The sequence below is a fragment of the Stenella coeruleoalba genome (assembly GCF_951394435.1).
Source record: "Stenella coeruleoalba genome assembly, chromosome: 8".
NCBI classification, from domain to species: Eukaryota; Metazoa; Chordata; class Mammalia; order Artiodactyla; family Delphinidae; genus Stenella; species Stenella coeruleoalba.
Genome location: NC_137154.1, coordinates 42,298,528 through 42,314,956, shown reverse-complemented (window position 1 = coordinate 42,314,956; position 16,429 = coordinate 42,298,528). Strand labels below are relative to the sequence as shown.

At 39.8% G+C, this 16,429-nt stretch overlaps 1 long non-coding RNA gene across 3 annotated transcripts in view; it reads left to right on the top strand.

Moving 5' to 3' along the window:
- LOC307190547 overlaps positions 1-16,429 on the top strand; it is a 211,836-nt gene that overhangs the window by 190,248 nt on the left and 5,159 nt on the right. For 2 of the 3 annotated variants that reach the window (XR_013829490.1, XR_013829491.1), the window contains exon 2: positions 9,032-9,142. This is a non-coding gene — a long non-coding RNA (uncharacterized lncRNA). Of the gene's footprint in view, positions 1-3,996; positions 4,107-9,031; positions 9,143-16,429 lie in introns of all 3 variants that reach the window. The other variant, XR_013829492.1, reaches the window with a different exon arrangement.

Below are 16,429 nucleotides of genomic sequence, written 5' to 3'. Positions count from 1 at the left end.
AACCAAAAATGGATCATAGACTTAAATGTAAAACTGTAACACTTTTAGAAAAAGCATCAGAGAACATCTTCAGGGTTAAGCAAAGAGTTCTTATATTTGACACCAAAAGCATGATCTAAAAAGCAATAACTAATACATTCAACTTCATTTAAATAACAAACCTTCATTCTATGAAAGACCCTATGAAGAGGATGAAAGACGAGTTACAGGTTGAGAGAAATTATTTGCAAACCTCATATCTGACAAAGGGCTAGTATCTAGAATATGTAGAACTTTCAAACTCAACAGTTTAAAAAAAAATCCAATTAGAAAATGAGCAAAAGACATAAGCAGAAATTTCACTGAAGAAGATATACAGATGGAAAATAAGCACATGAAAAGATACTCAACATCATTAGCTATTAGGAAATTCAGATGAAAACCACAGGAGATATCATTACTATATTAGTCTGCTAGGGCTGACATAAAAAAATATCACAGACTTGATGACTTAAACAACAGAAATTTATTTTCTAACAGTTCTGGAGGTTACAAAGTTCAAGATTAAGGTGCCATCGGGGTTGGTTTCTGGTGAGACCTCTCTTCCCAACTTGTAGACAGCTGCCTTCTTGCTGTGTCCTCACATGACCTCTGTGCTCGTCTCTTTACTCATAGAATGAGCTCTCTAGAGGACTTCCCTGGTGATCCAGTGATTAAGACTCCGTGCTCCCAATGCAGGGGGCATGGGCTCTATCCCTGGTCGAAAAAAAAGAAAAAAAAGAATGAGCTCTCTGGTGGCTCTTCCTCTTTTTATAAGAACCCCAGTCCTATATGATTATGGTCCCACCCTTATGTCCTCATTTAACCTTAATTACCTCCCTGAAGGCTCTGTATACAAATATAGTCATATTGGGGGTCAGGGCTTCAACAAATATATTCAAAGGGAGACACAATTCATTCTGTAATAACTATTCAGCTATCAGAATGGCTAAAGTTAAAAGTAGAGTACCAAATGCTGGCAAGGATGCAGTGAAACTATCGCTTGCATGTGGCTGCTGGGAATATAATATGGTACAGCCCCCTTAGAAAACAGGCAGTTTCTTTAAAAAAAAAAACAACTAAACACCCATCTACCATATGACACAGTAATTGCACTCCTGGGCATTGATCCCAGAGAAAGAAAGCTTAAGTTCACAGAAAAATCTACCCACAAATGTTTATTGCAGCCTTATTTGTAATTACCAAAAACTAGATGACCAGATGTCCTGCAATGAATGAAGGGTTAAACCAAGTGTGGTACATCCATACCGAAGAACATCACTCAGCAATAAAAAGGAACAAACCATTGATTCATCCAGGAACAAACACAACCTGGATGAATTTCTAGAGAATTATGCTGAGTGAAAAAAGGCAATCTCAAAAGGCTACTATTGTATTATTCCATTTATATAAAATTGGACAAATAAAAATGACAAAATTATTGAAATAGAGAATAAATTAGAGTTTTTCAGGGAGGGTTGGGGGCAGAGGAGAAGTGAGTGGGGTTATAAAAGGGTAAAATGAGGGATCTTTGTGATGTTCTGTATCACAAATGTTCTGTATCTTGCCTATATAATAGCCAGATTGTGATATAGTAGTATAGTTTTTCAAGATGTTACCACTGAGGAAAACCAAGTAAAGGGTACATGGGATCTTTCTGTATTACTTCTTGCATTTGCATGTGAATCTACAATTATCTCAAAGTAAAAAGCTAAATTTAAAATTTTGATGAAAATTTTCATTTAAGATATCATAGGCAAGTTAAGAATAAGCCTTTATAATTGTATGGTCTACAGTTTTTAAAGGTGCTTTCACGTACATCATCTCATAGAATCACTGACTCATTCATTCATGCATGCACGTAATCATTAAAAAATTCTCTATCAAGCATTGTGCTTGGGGTGTAGATTACAGTTACAAATCCTACAATTCCTTTCTCAGGGAACTAACAGTCTTTTTATCCTCACCAACCACATGAGTTAAACAGGGCAGGTATTATCACCCCTGTTTTAGAAATGAGAAAGCTGAGAACCAAAGGGTTGTGTGTCTTACCTATGGACTGGGAGAAAATATTTGCAAATGATGCAACCAACATGGGGTTAATATACAAAATATACAAACAGCTCATACAACTTAATATCAAAAAAGTAAAAACCCAATAAAAAAAATGGGCAGAAGACCTAAATAGACATTTCTCCAAAGAAGACATACAGATGGCCAACAGGCACATGAAATGATGCTCAACATCACTAATTATTAGAGAAATGCAAATCAAAACCACAATGAGGCATCACCTCACACCGATCAGAATGACTATCATCAAAAATCTACAAGTAATAAATGCTGGAGAGGGTGTGGAGAAAAGGGAACCCTCCTACACTGTTGGTGGGAATATAAATTGGCGCAGCCACTATGGAGAACAGTATGGAGGTTCCTTAAAAAGCTAAAAATAGGACAACCATATGAGCCAGCAATCCCACTCCTGGGTATATACCTAGAAAAGACGAAAACTCTAATTTGAAAAGATACATGCACCACAGTGTTCATAGCAGCACTATTTACAATAACCAAGACATGGAAACAGCTCAAGTGCCCATCAACAGACAATTGGTTTAAAAAGATGTGGTATATGTACACAATGGAATATTACTCAGCCATTAAAAAGAATGAAATATTGCCATTTACAGCAACATGGATAGACCAAGAGAATATCATACTAAGTGAAGTCAATCAGACATTAAAGACAAATATTATATGATATCACTTACACATGGAATCTGAAAAATAATACAAATGAATCTATGTACAAAACAGACTCACAGACAGAAAACAAATGTATGGTTACCAAGGGGGAAAGGGAGTAAGGGTAGGGATAAATTAGGAGTATGGGATTAACAGATACAAAGTACTACACATAAAATATAGGTAAGCAACAAAGGTTTACTGTATAATACAGGGAAATATATCTAATACCTTTTAATAATCTATAATGGAAGATAATCTGAATTTACATATATATATATAGTTATATAGTTATATATATATAAAACCGAATCACCTTGCTGCACACTTGAAACTAATACAATATTAACTATAATTGATAATTAAATCAACTATACTTCAATTTTTTAAAAAAGTGAATCAACCAAGAGTTGTATTATCCAAAGTCATACAGTTAGTTCACCATGTGGCTGGCAGTAGACATGGGGTCTTCTTCTTGTCTTATGTTCTTTCCATTTTACCTACAGTAAAGCAGATGGTGAAGAATAGACTTTAGAATCAGTCAGATAGGCTCAGCTCTGCCATTTATTAGCTGTTCCCTTCATGAGTCCCTTAATCACTGTATACCTCAGTTTCTTCCTCTGTAAAATAGGGATGGTAGTTCCTATCTTGTACGATTTTGTAAGATTTCAGTTAGTTAACACATGCAGTACACTCAAAATGCCTAACACATAATAATATCCCACTACGTGTGAGTTGACATTAGATACTGCCCTTATACATGATAGAAATTATAATAATACAGTAATAATTGCTCAGACAAATATATGACATTTCTTCCACAAATCTTCCAACCACCATCAAACATCAGTTAATATACCCACATGGCAAAAGGCACGTGGGTAGAAACATTTAAGGTTTCTGTTTGAGAGAATGGAGAAGTGGCATGCTTGGCTAGAGCCTCAAAATGTTCCAAAAAAGTAAAAGACCCTTTTCTTCATGAATATTTTTTAAACAATTTAAAAATAAGACCCCTCTTGTATTGGCCACAAAGGGAAGCTGTGGCGTCCAGTTATCATTTGTATATTGTAATCCTCTCACTTCTCTCCAGCTAGTGACCATATGTCAGAGTGTGCATGTGTTTTAATGCAGCCAGATGGACATCAAGACCGTCATCAGTTCCCTCCCTCAACAATGCCCCATTTTTTCACCTCTCCAACAATCATGGATTAATTATGAGTCTTGTCTCCCCAACAGATGGTACCTGTGATCATATGACCATATCAGATCCACCTCCAAAATCAGACGGATAAACAGTCTATCCAGCATTTCTAGTATAAATGTCCATCACCTGTGTATGCAAGGAGGTAAGACAGGTGTGGTCTTTATCAGATGCTCTTTGACTTGGTATTTCAGTGTCTGGTGTCTGTTGACAGAGTTGATGAGGCAGTTCTAAGCAGCCCCATTATGGAATGTCAATTTAAATTAGACCATGCTAAGCCTGACATTCAAGGATTTGCCTAAACATCTCCAAGTGGGGCACTGACATGGTTCCATTGCTCCCCATTACCTTCCTGGAGGAGCTTTGCACTTACCAGTTTCATTAGTGGCTTATGTCAGGGATGTTTAAGATAGTTCCAATTTCAAGCAGTCTCTTGGTCAGTCGTACAAAATATCAAAGCCATTGAAACGTCTACTTTTCAGCCTGCCTCTTATACCTCATATTGGCATAAAAGTCGTTTTGCAAACCATATGTTCTGATCTGAGATTCAGAAAATAAAGTCACCCTAGTGTAAGGCTTAAAGACTAGGAATAGTCAAGGCTAAATGTTAAAGAGAAAGCACCTTATTTCTCAGCCACGACACTGCCAAGAAGGCTTGTAGGCTGCTGCATGCTGAGGAAAATCACATATACAGTGGTTTCACATAAGAGCTAAACTAGCTGCTTGTTTCATGGAGAGCCACCTTTACTTGCAGAACTGATAAACTATGGACATTCAGAGTTGGGTATTTGGCAGGTATTTTCTTGTAGATGAATGAAGTAAGCCTATCAGTTCAAGGAAAACAATGGACTTTTAAAAAATCATTATCAAAATTTGAGCCAACAAATTAAAATTAGAAGTTTGGAAAACTGGTATCTACAGCTATGTGACTTATATAAATGTGAGAGTGAACCTTGGGACCTGTGAGTTTGATGAGATTCCCCCAAGGGAATAGAAAAGAAGAGGATGAGAAACGCCTTCCCAGAGGGTGGAGAGAAAAAAGGCAGAGAGTGAAGGAGAATAAAGATGAGGGGTCAGAAGTGGAAGAACAGAGAGTCACGGATGCACTTCACAGAAAATTGTTGTTATCCTGTGGAACATGCCTAACAATCTGTAGAAACTCAGTTCTACCAAGCTTCTATTTTTTTTAATACCCTTAGATCTTATCTGCCATGGAAAGAAATATGCTATGTTAACCTCCTTGCGTGGAAGCATTATGATGATTAAAACTATCAAAACATCAGACGAATAAGCAAGTCTGGTTATCCAATTCACATCTTCTAAAAGTTGATCAAAATGGCTTCTCATCTTGTAGAAACACCAATAATTCATCTTTATAATCTTACATTTTCTCGGCTTTTTATAAACTTTCGAGTTACAGTTGATAAAATAACTTCAAACACGGGATGCTGTGACGTGAGCCTTTCGCACAAGACTACCGTGCAGCTTGCCCACGTTCTGTTCAACAAGACAAGTTCACTTGGGGATTGCAGCCATGACAGATTTCTGTAAATGTTTCTAAATGCATGCTCTTGATTTTTGCAATTAGCTTAGCACAGAGAGATAAACAGTTCACAACCCAGCATGGAGAGCGCTGGTTTAGACATCAGCACTTCCTTAAAATCCTCTTTAATCATCTCTGTCTGTCTTCCCAAAGCTCAACCCCCTCATCTTCTCTATCTCACAACCTACCTCACTGATATTTTTTCCCCCTGAGCAACTTCAACTACCTTCTTAGTAAACTACTCCTCAAACCTTCAGCCATTCATTCCTTCTACTTCCCCGCAGCTCAGCAAAGCAAAAATGCCTTCCTCTGTACCTGCTGTTCTGGTGGGGGGAGGGAGAGAGAGAGAGACATGGAGGACGGCTGGAGAGAGCGTTGGTGTATGTGTGTACAGAGGCGGGGGGATTACACTGCTTTGGGGAGTAGAACTATAAATATAAATACTTACAATTTGGTGTTTCTGTCCCTTTATCAGCATTATCATAGAACAAAAGTGAAAACAGTTAGAAAATAGCTAAGTGAGAATACAACTTGATTGAACAGTATTTAGCCATTAACAAGTGCCTAGTAAAACTACAGTCTTTGCCTCTGTGGGCGATCTTTCTCCTTTGCCTACCTATTCAATATTTTTCAAAATAACGAGTATATATTTACTTTATATTTCAAAACTGTATTTTAAAATATAAAATAATTTAAAAGAGTACAATTCAATAAACATTTTTGAGTGCCAGTCGTGTGCTATGTGATATGCTAGGAAAATCACAGACTGATAGAACTGGGTCACTTATGTTTTCCAAGGATGATACCAATGATTTACAATGAATCCTTTGCAGAAGTTAAGAAAAAAATGTTCAGGACTCAAATAGGAGAATGAGCCAAAGATATGATCAGGCCATCCATGAAAGAAGAAATAAAAACGTTCACATCCACAGAGGGGAAAGATGTTCATCGCTGGTGACCAAAGAAATATGAGTTTTAAGCAATTTGAGGTGCCATGTTTCCATCTCTAAATTACTGAAGATGCCAAGCAGTGGTATCACTTATTGCTGTGGAGCCCGGGTGAGGCTGGTTCCACCAGAGACTGAGGGTGGCAGTGAAAATTGGAACAAATGTTTACCCTTCAGAACCTCTGCAGATTTCCACAAACATTTATTAAATGCCCATTTGTTCTTTTGTCATGGAATGGAATTCACACCCACTGTAATCCCAATCGTTAACTAAATGTAATCTGATCTCCAGTCAGCTGCAGGCTGACTCCTTGTATTCTATAATGCTTCTAGTCACAAACTTCATGCCATTCTTACATGATGCAATTTGAAATGATGTCAAGAGAGTTTGGCATCTTTTATTTCCTCTATTTATCGTTAAATTTATGACAGGCATAAACGTGGTCAGAGAAATCTGTCAAAACCCCTCCACTGTAATCTGGGGACCAGACACACACGTCATGGTGGTGAAAGTTGTGGGTAAATATTGCCCAACATCCTCCTTTGGAATTCTTGCAAAACAGGAAAGCCCCAGTTTCTGTGAAGAAATTAAAAGTAGCGATAGAAGCATCTTTCAGCCAAAAGGATTTAAAGTCATTTCTGGAATTCTGGCTTTCGGCTTGGAAGATGACTTGAAAGACGGTATTTCATAAATAACTTTGTAAAGCCTGCCCTCTACTGTTCTTTTTAGTAAATGCAGCCAATATCCATAGATCTAGTTTATGATTGAAATGAGATCCTGAATATTTAATCTTCTAAGAGCACCTTCAAATGTGCCAGGCAATGAATAGATGCTTTACATGCTTGGCCCATTTAATACTTACTATAGACTCGTGAGGCTATTATTCTTAATAATAGGAATAATATTCCTATTGGAATAATAGGAAACATGCTCAGAGAGGTTAAGTAACCTTGCCAAGAACACACCTCTGATAAGTCACCGTGCCTAGATTGTAACCCTGGTCTGTCTAATGTTAAAGCTCACAGTTTTTCTTCTATGTCATATTGCCTCCAACTTGCTTGTTATGCAATTTATTATGTAAAATACATCCATGTATTTTTTGATATCATTTCAGAGAGCCATTTCAGATGCACATTTAAACACAAAATTGATCACAGCACATACTAAAGATAACCATTCAAATGCTAACTCAAGGAAGCATTTAAAGCATTAGACTTTAATCATGCTTCCTAGTCACAAATAATTCTCCCTGGTCAAGTGGGCAATCAGCCACAGCATCTGAGTGCTCCCAGTAAGATTCCTCACAGGGCTGGTGCCATTTATGAAGATTATCTGGTTCCACAGCGCATGGAAGTTTAATTACAGTTGTCCCTCAGTATCCTTGGGGGTTTGGTTTCAGGACCACCTGTGGATACCTAAATCAGTAGTTGCTAAAGTCCCTTATATAAAGTGGTATAGTGTTTGCATATAACCTTGCATATCCTCCCATATACTTTAAGTCATCCCTGGATAACTTATTTATAATACCTAATACGATGTAAATGCTATGTAAACAGTGACCAGTGTGCAGGAAACTCAAATTTTGCTTTTTGGAACTTTCTGGAATTTTTTTCCAAATTTTTTCTATTCAAGTTTGATTGAATCTGTGGATGTGGAACTTGCAGATACAGAGGGCCAACTTACCGGGGACTGGTATTGCTGGAGGAATTTAGCAGAGCCACAGAAGACTTGAAACCAAGCAATCTCACCTCCAGGCAATGTGTTTCCAGCCCTTGCTAGATCATCAGAGGAGAACCAGGGAAGTCTGACAGAATGACTTCCACGCCAACAGTCTGCAAAGGGGCTTAGTCATTTGACTGATGTGCCCATGCCACTGGGAGCCCAGTGGGTTCCCTAAAGGATTCACTTCCAGCCCTACTGGGCTGCCAAAGAGAGCAGCTGAGAGGTCTCCTGGGAAGGCAGTGAGAGGGGCAGGGGCAGCTTTTATTTGATTTAGGAATCATGAGGATCCTGCTTTGCATTGGTGTAAATGATAGGAGTGTAGGTTAGACGTGTTCTGTCTTCACTTAGTAAATGAGGTCGTTTTATTGTCTTGGGCACTTGGTTGGCAAATATCTGTGACACACCACCATAGAAACGTCAGGCCCTAGCCATCCACAAAATTCATTTGTCATTGAATGTTATTGATCACTTAATGCATCTAAAAATATCACACTGTTGTGACAGAAGTATATGCAAAAAGTTTCTGGAGAAAACCCACTCAGGATTCCAACCTCTGACCTTAGGATTCTAATCCGCACAGTCCTTTGTGTGGTAGAGCCAGGAGGTTTTCTTGTGTTATTTGTCCCCCTCCCACATCTGCCAGGCTGGGACACCAGGGTTTCTCCCAGCTCCAAGCCACTGCTAGTGTGGGGTAGGGGCTGCCGTGGGAGCCGGGGCAGCAGAGGGGGGACCTGGTGGGTGGGGCTGGAGACCCACTGAGCTGCTGTGGGCTGGCGCTTTGGGCAGTGCTGTCCCCACTAGGGCAAATTCTGTGTCCTGGGCTGGTATCTGATCCTCCCTTTATTTTCTTCCTCCAGTTTTCAATCTGGCCCAATTCCAGGGTCCAACCAAATCTAGTGAGCAAGGGGGCTGTGAGTTGGATCGTTTGGGGTCCCAGCAGAGAGCAGATGTTACCCTCCATCAAACAGGTAAGTAAAGAGAATTTAGGGAAAGGATTATTTAGAAGGGTTAAGGGAAACCAAAGCATGGTGAAGTACCCTGGGGTGAGAAGAGAAGGCTGAAGGGACAGGGGGAGGGAGAGGGTACCAGAACCCAGAGGGAATAGCTGCAGGAAAGGGACATTGGAGCAGACTTTGGCTGTCAGCCGAGGGACACAGTCAGTCCTTGGCTCAGGAAAATAAATAGCCCACCCTCGCTCTCTTCCTGCCCTCCGACCTCTTGCCTGTGCTTCCCATTGGCCAAATCCAACTGGAAGCCAGAAGGCAAAAGAACCCCTGGATGCAGTCTACAAAGGTCAACCTCAAAGAGCACAGAGAGGGGTGGAGATGAGTTTAAAGTAGGTCTGCACTGGGGCACATGAAAAATTTAGAGTAGAGGGGCCTTTCTCCACCTGCAGCAATAACTTGTGAGGTGGTGTGGTAGATTGGCTAAAGATAAAAGCTTTGTACTTAAAGTGACTGGTGCAAATACTGGCTCCGTCACTATCTACATTTGTGGTTTTGAACAAATCACTTAACCCCCTCTAAGCCTCAGTTTCCCCAATGAAAATGTGATTCCCTACTGTCCAGTCCCCGCCAAGAATGTGTGCTGGGTTTTCTTTTTTAAGCTACAACCACCCTTCAGCCTGTTAAGAAACACATCCTGTTTTAAAGGGCCCGCCAGTGTCCTGAGGGTGTCCACATGGGACCATTCAGATGCAGGTCAGCAAGGTCACATGGCATAGGCAGACATCCTTCTTTTGGTCATTCTAAATATGACATTCAAGAAGGTCCTTGCTTGGTTGCAAGCACCTGTGCAGTGATGGTACAAGCTCATGTCAATGATGAGAGACAAGGGGATCTCTGGAGGCGTGGGCTTGGCTTCCACCAACTCCCTGATGCTGGCCGCAGACCCAGACTTGGCCGTTTTTCACAGAAGAAGCCATAGCTCCCTGCGTGGTTCTAAGTCTAATCCTCGCAATGCCGCCACTCCACCATTTCCAAGGGCACCCTCTCTGCAGGTCTCCGGACACAGGTGTGAATGTGTCAGGGGAGGGGGAGTTTTTCTCTCCCCAGTTCTTTTTGGAATTTATTGTTCTAGAACAAATGGACTTGCAAGGTCTTCTCATCTACATCTGTAAATAGGAACAAATGGTTGTTGTGAGGAATAATCTAATTTGTTATGCAGTGTTTACTTGTTGATACATGTGGGTCACTGGCACTCTTCCGGGAATGGCTTTTCATTAACATGCAGAGGAATGAACTGTATGTCTACCATACAGGAGGCCACTGGCCTCCCCTGACACCTCCAGGGCTCCTGAGGGCTGCTCCGCCCCACCCCGCCCCCCTCCACCCCCCCCCCCCGCCGCCCTCCCCCATCCTCCTCACTTAGAGGTTCCAGCCACTTTTATTTCTTCATTTCCCAGAGAGCCACCAACTGAAGGCTTATGTGTATATGAGAGTCTTTTACTAAAGAGGTGGAAATAACAAAGAGTAATTGCAGCCCAGGCAGAAAACTGAATGTCAAGAGTCATTATTCCTCACAATTCCTCACAGGTTTGGGGGAAATCCCAAAATAGCACTTCTCCTTGTCTAAGTTCAAAACCCACTGAGAACTAGATGCAGTAGTCAGACTGAAGGAGACCAGAATACATCCTTTTGTCTGTTTGGTTTTTTGCTTTGTTTTGTTTTATTGATAAAGGTAGGTGGGCAAACGTTTGTTATATTAGCTAAGAAGGCTTCCTAACATTTCCTCCTTGAATTGGACTTACCCACCCAGACGATGCTGGAAACCCACAGGCCTCCCTTGCAGGGGGAGGAGGGGGGAGTCCTATGAAACTAGGACACAGAGAAGCAAATAGAATGAGTGTTTTTTTCAGGATGAGTGTCTTTTTCATATTCCAAAATGAAAGAGAAGGGAGGTATAGAAACTTGCTGGGCTGTGCATGGCCTTCCCTTCTCTCTAATTCACAAATCTAAAATTCATCTGGAAATGCAAAGGACCAAGATGCGTCAGTGTACCTTAAGAAAAACAAAATTTGATGACCTACACTCTCCAATTTCAATATTTTTTATAAAGCTACAGCATTTAATGTGGTGTTGGTGCAAGAATTGGGGCAGGAATATGCAAATAGACCAGTGGAGCAGAATAGACATCGTAGAAACAGACTCACACATACATGGACAGTTGAATTACGACAACACAGAGTGGAGAAAGGGTGGCCTTTTTGATGAACTGTGTTATTACTTGTATTATAATACGGAAAAGCTTGAAAATTGATCCCTACCATGTGCCATATACAAAAAGTCAAAACAAAGTGGATTTTTTAAATCTAAATTTGCCAAACTAGCAAAGGAAATTTGCCAAACTAGCAAAGGAAACACGAGCCAACACAAAAAAGTGATAAATTATTGTTTTATCAATGTTTTGTCACTAATTAGAAATCAATGATAAATCATTGCCACCAAAGATTTTGAGGTGTTCTGTTACGTGGCAATATATAACTAAAACAGAACTCCTACAATAAGAAAAAATTAGGCAAAATACTTGAAAAGGCACTTCACAAAAGAAGTGTCCCAAAGGCAAATAAACACATGAAAATATTTTTAATTTCATTAGTCCTCAAAGGAATGCATAAAAAAACCACAACATGATAGTAGTAAACATTCCTAGAAAGGTTAAAATGAAAAAGATACCAAGTGTTGACAAAGGTATAGAGCAACTGAAACTCTCATACACTGGGAGTCAGATGATAAATTGGTACAACCACTTTGAAAAACTATTTTGCAGAATTATAGCTGAACATACAAAACCCCTATGTCCCAGTGATTCCATTCTTATGTATATACCCAAAGAAATGTGTACATATATTCACCAAAAGTCACGTACAAGAATATTCAGGAAAAAAATGGATCAAAGATCAAAATGTAAGAACTAAAACTATAAACTTTGAGAAGAAAACCTTGGCATAAATCTTTATAAACAATGGATTTGGGGATTAAACAATAGAGTTTTAGATGTGATACCTAAAGCACAAACAGCCAAAGAATAAAAGATAAGTTGTACTTCATCAACATTTAAAACTTTAGTGCTTCAAGTGATATCATCAAGAAAGTGAAAACAATCCGCAAGATGGGAGAAACTATTTGCGAGTCATATATCTGATAAGGGATTTATATCTAGAATGTAGAAAGAACTCTTACGACTCAGTAATAAAAACGAATAACCCAAAGGATCTGAATAGACATTTCTCCAAAGAAGATATGTAAATGGCCAATAACCACATGAAAAAATGCTCAGTATCATTGACATCAGGGAAAAGCAAATAAAAACACGATGAGATACCACTTCACACCTACTGTAATGGCAATCATCAAAAAGGTGATAATGACAAGCATTAGTGAGGATGTGAAGAAATTGGGACCCTCGTACACTACTGGTGGTACCGTGAAAGAGTTGAGCGCACTTTGGAAAACAGTCTGGCATTTTCTGAAAATGTTAAACGTAGAGTTACCATATGATCCAGTAATTCCACTCCTTGGTATATATACCCAAGAGAAATGAAAACATATGTTCAGAGAAACAGCTGTACGCAAATATCTATAGCAGCATTATGCATAACAGCCAAAAACTGGAAACAACTCGAATGTCCATCAACTGATGAATGGAGAAATAAAATGTTTATATTTGTACAATGGAATGTGATTCAGTGATAAAAAGGAATGAAATACTGATGCATGCTAGAACATGTTTAAAAATGTTATGCCAAGTGAAAGAAGCCGGTCACAAAAGACCTTATAATGTATGGTTTTATTTATGTGAAATGTCCAGAATAGGGACATTTATATATCTATAGAGAAAGAAAGTAGGTTAGTGGTTGCCTAAGGCTGGTGGGGGGGTGGGGGGCGGATAGGGGGAATGATAGGCAGAAATAGAGTGACTGCTTATGGGTACGGCGTTTCTTACTGGGGTGATAAAAATGCTAAAATTGATTGTGGCAAAGGTTGCACAATTCTGTGAATATACTAAAAACCATTGAATGTTATACTTTAAATAGAGGAATTGTATGGTAGGTGAATCAAATCTCAGTAAAGTTGTTATTTTAAAAATGTCCTGGAAGTAGATGGTAGATAGTGAATTAATGCTGCTGAATTAATGCCACTTAAAAATGGCTAAAATTTTATGTTACATATATTTTACCATAATTATAAAATTTTTAAAAGAACGTTCAAAATAGCGATATTAAAAACAGCCAGACACTGGAAACAAGACAAATGTCCATCAACGATGAACAAAAATATTGAGGAATACCCATATTATACGTTTTTGCTATATGCATGCTATATACATGAACGAAAATGACCGGATTCCTGCTACTTATATCAACATAGCTGAATCTCACAAAAATGATGTTAAGAAAGAGAAGTCCAACAAAAAAGTGTACATACTTTATTACTTCATTTTTATAAATTTTTATAAAATTCAATAACAGGCAAGACGAATCCATGGCATAAGAAAGCAGGATAGTGGCTACCTTGGTGGAGCAGAGTAGTAGCTGGCAAGGGGCCTGAAGGGGACTTCATGCTAGATTTCTTTTTTGTTTTTCAATTTTTAAAAAAATCATAAAAGTCACCCATGTAATTGTAATGCACAGCCAGGGTTAAATTATTTTTCTTCTTTTCCAAGTCACCAGTACCTTCTTAAGGACCCAGCAGAAGACAGCTCTAAAATTCTCCAAAACTTTTCTTTTCACTCTGTCATACTGAGCAATACCCCCTCTCCCCCTGCCCCTCACTGTTTTTGTTTGTTTGTTGCCAAACTTATTCCTGTATGATTCTGCTCAGAGAAGCTTCCACTTTTATAGCCAAACAAGTCCATTGAGGTGTGTCCCTAACAAAAAGACAGTTTTTCCCCCTTCATGGATTTTTGCTACCTTTCTAAGTAGCAATATATTTTTTCTTTCCATTACATATATAAAGTTCTTAACACAATCACTAGCATATAATAAGCATCCAACAAATAGGGGAGGAAGATTGAGATCAGGAAACTGGAAAAATGGGATAAAAAGACCTGGAGCCAGAATCAGCTGATGAAGCTTCAGAATGGAGGGAACCAAGTGGTAGAGAGGGAGAGGAAAAGAGTAGGGGTCAGCAAGTCATATTCTAGTGTCTGCTTCCCCTGAAGTCCAAGAAAAAGTGACAAGTGACTCCTTTAGTACCTCTTCCTGTGTTGATTTGGTGGGGGGGGCGCGGAATCCCAGGAATTGTGTGATACTGCAGCCGTTGCATAAAACAGCCAGCATCTGGAAAGACACATTCTATCTGCATTACTCTGCATGCAAAAAGTGTGCAAGCAGCAGAGCTCCATTTCTCCCCGCGGCTCGGCCCCTCCTGTTCTCAGGTTTAAATTGTGAGAAGGACTGTGGCAGGGACTGCTGGTGCACACCGCCATCTACACTCACCTCTTCCTCCTGGGCACACACCTAAACTACACTTCCCAGCCTCCCTTACAGTTAAGTGAGGGCTTGTGATTGGACTCTGCACAGTGGAACATGAGCAGAAGTGATGGGGACCACTTACAAACCCGACCCATAAACCCCCCTACGTGATACTCAGTCTCTTTCCCACCCGCTGGCTGCATGGAGAGGATACCAGGGACCCTACCAGGGTGAAGCCTCAGGATGAAAAAGCCTGAATAACTCTGGAGGTCCCTCACCTTGTCTATCACCAAATGAGAAGTAAACTTACTCATTATGTTAAAAGTTTGAGGCTGTTTGTTCTTCCAAGTAACTCAGAGGCTAGGGTTATCTCTGTGTCTTTCCTGATCCAGGAGTCTCTCTGCCCAATCTCTCAGGCTCAGTTCTCCTCGGACAGCTACCTGGATAGCCCAGAGTCTCCCACAGCTAAGCCAGCTTGACTTTAGAAGAACTCCAGGATCTCCGATTACTTCTCCCTTTTTCCTTCTATCCTATTCAAGTAACCAATCAGGCATAAAACCATGGGGTTAGGTGAGAGGAGAGTGGAAATCATTCCAGAGGTGTCAATTAAACTTCCTGCCCTAGAAATTCCACTTGTGGGAATTTATCCCAAGGAGGTTAATCAATAGAAGAAAAAGATGGGCATTGAAGCATTAAGCATACTAACAAAATAATTAGAACCTGCCTAAATACTCAGCCATGGGGAAAAATGTTAAATTATGATCAATTCACTCAACTAAATATTATGAAATAATTAAGCATGACAATTAGGAAGTCTACATAACAAGATAGAAATTTTATTAATGTACTGTTAAGTACAAAAAGAGCAAATTATAAAATGGTGTTTTCACAATCGTTAGCACTGTGTAAAATTACATATGCATGTGGGTAAGACAAGCAGGCAATGAGAAATCAAAGCAACTTGATTTGTCAAGATGCTTAAAATATGGGTGTGTTTTTTCTTTTATTCTGATAACTGGTAATGCATTTATAATGCTCTTTATGCATAAAATTAAATTAAACTTTTTCCTGAAATGGTATTAGTTATGAGTTAGATGAGGTGATTATCAAATCAAAGTAACTTATGGGGCATTACTTTCCCAGTAGGTATTTATGTTTGTTTTTTTGTTTTGCGGTACACAGGCCTCTCACTGTTGGGGCCTCTCCTGTCGCGGAGCATCAGGCTCCGGACACGCAGGCTCAGAGGCCATGGCTCATAGGCCCAGCCGCTCCGCGGCATGTGGGATCTTCCCAGACCGGGGCACGAACCCGTGTCCCCTGCATCGGCAGGCGGACTCTCAACCACTGCGCCACCAGGGAAGCCCCGGTATTTATGTTTTTAAAAGGAGTTTCAAATTGATAGAAAGCATGGGGCTTTGTATTTGTTCAGGGAGACCTTTCCTTTCTGTTTTTACTTCCTGGAAAAAAAAGAGTTTTGGGTCATCGGGGCAGAAATAAGACTCAAAGGTAATTAATTTGCCTAGACTACTTCAGTGAAGATTCAGTAATGCAGGAAAAAACCAAAGTTTTAAGTTCTCAGTGCACCCAGTAAGACTTTTCAAGCCAGACACTTTCTAATGGTCAGGAAAACAGAAGTAACTTTTTAGATATTTTAAGCAGAAGGGGATTTAGTCCAGGGAATTCGATGTTTGCTGTACAGTTGAAAATGGCTGAGGAGCAAAAGTGAGGGAAAGCCACGGCTGCCTCTGAGACTTACTTCTAGGACTCAGAAGCAGGAAATCACAGAAGCCGGAGGAAGACTAGTGATGATCACAGCTGGCTGCAGCCCCAGCGCTGGTGA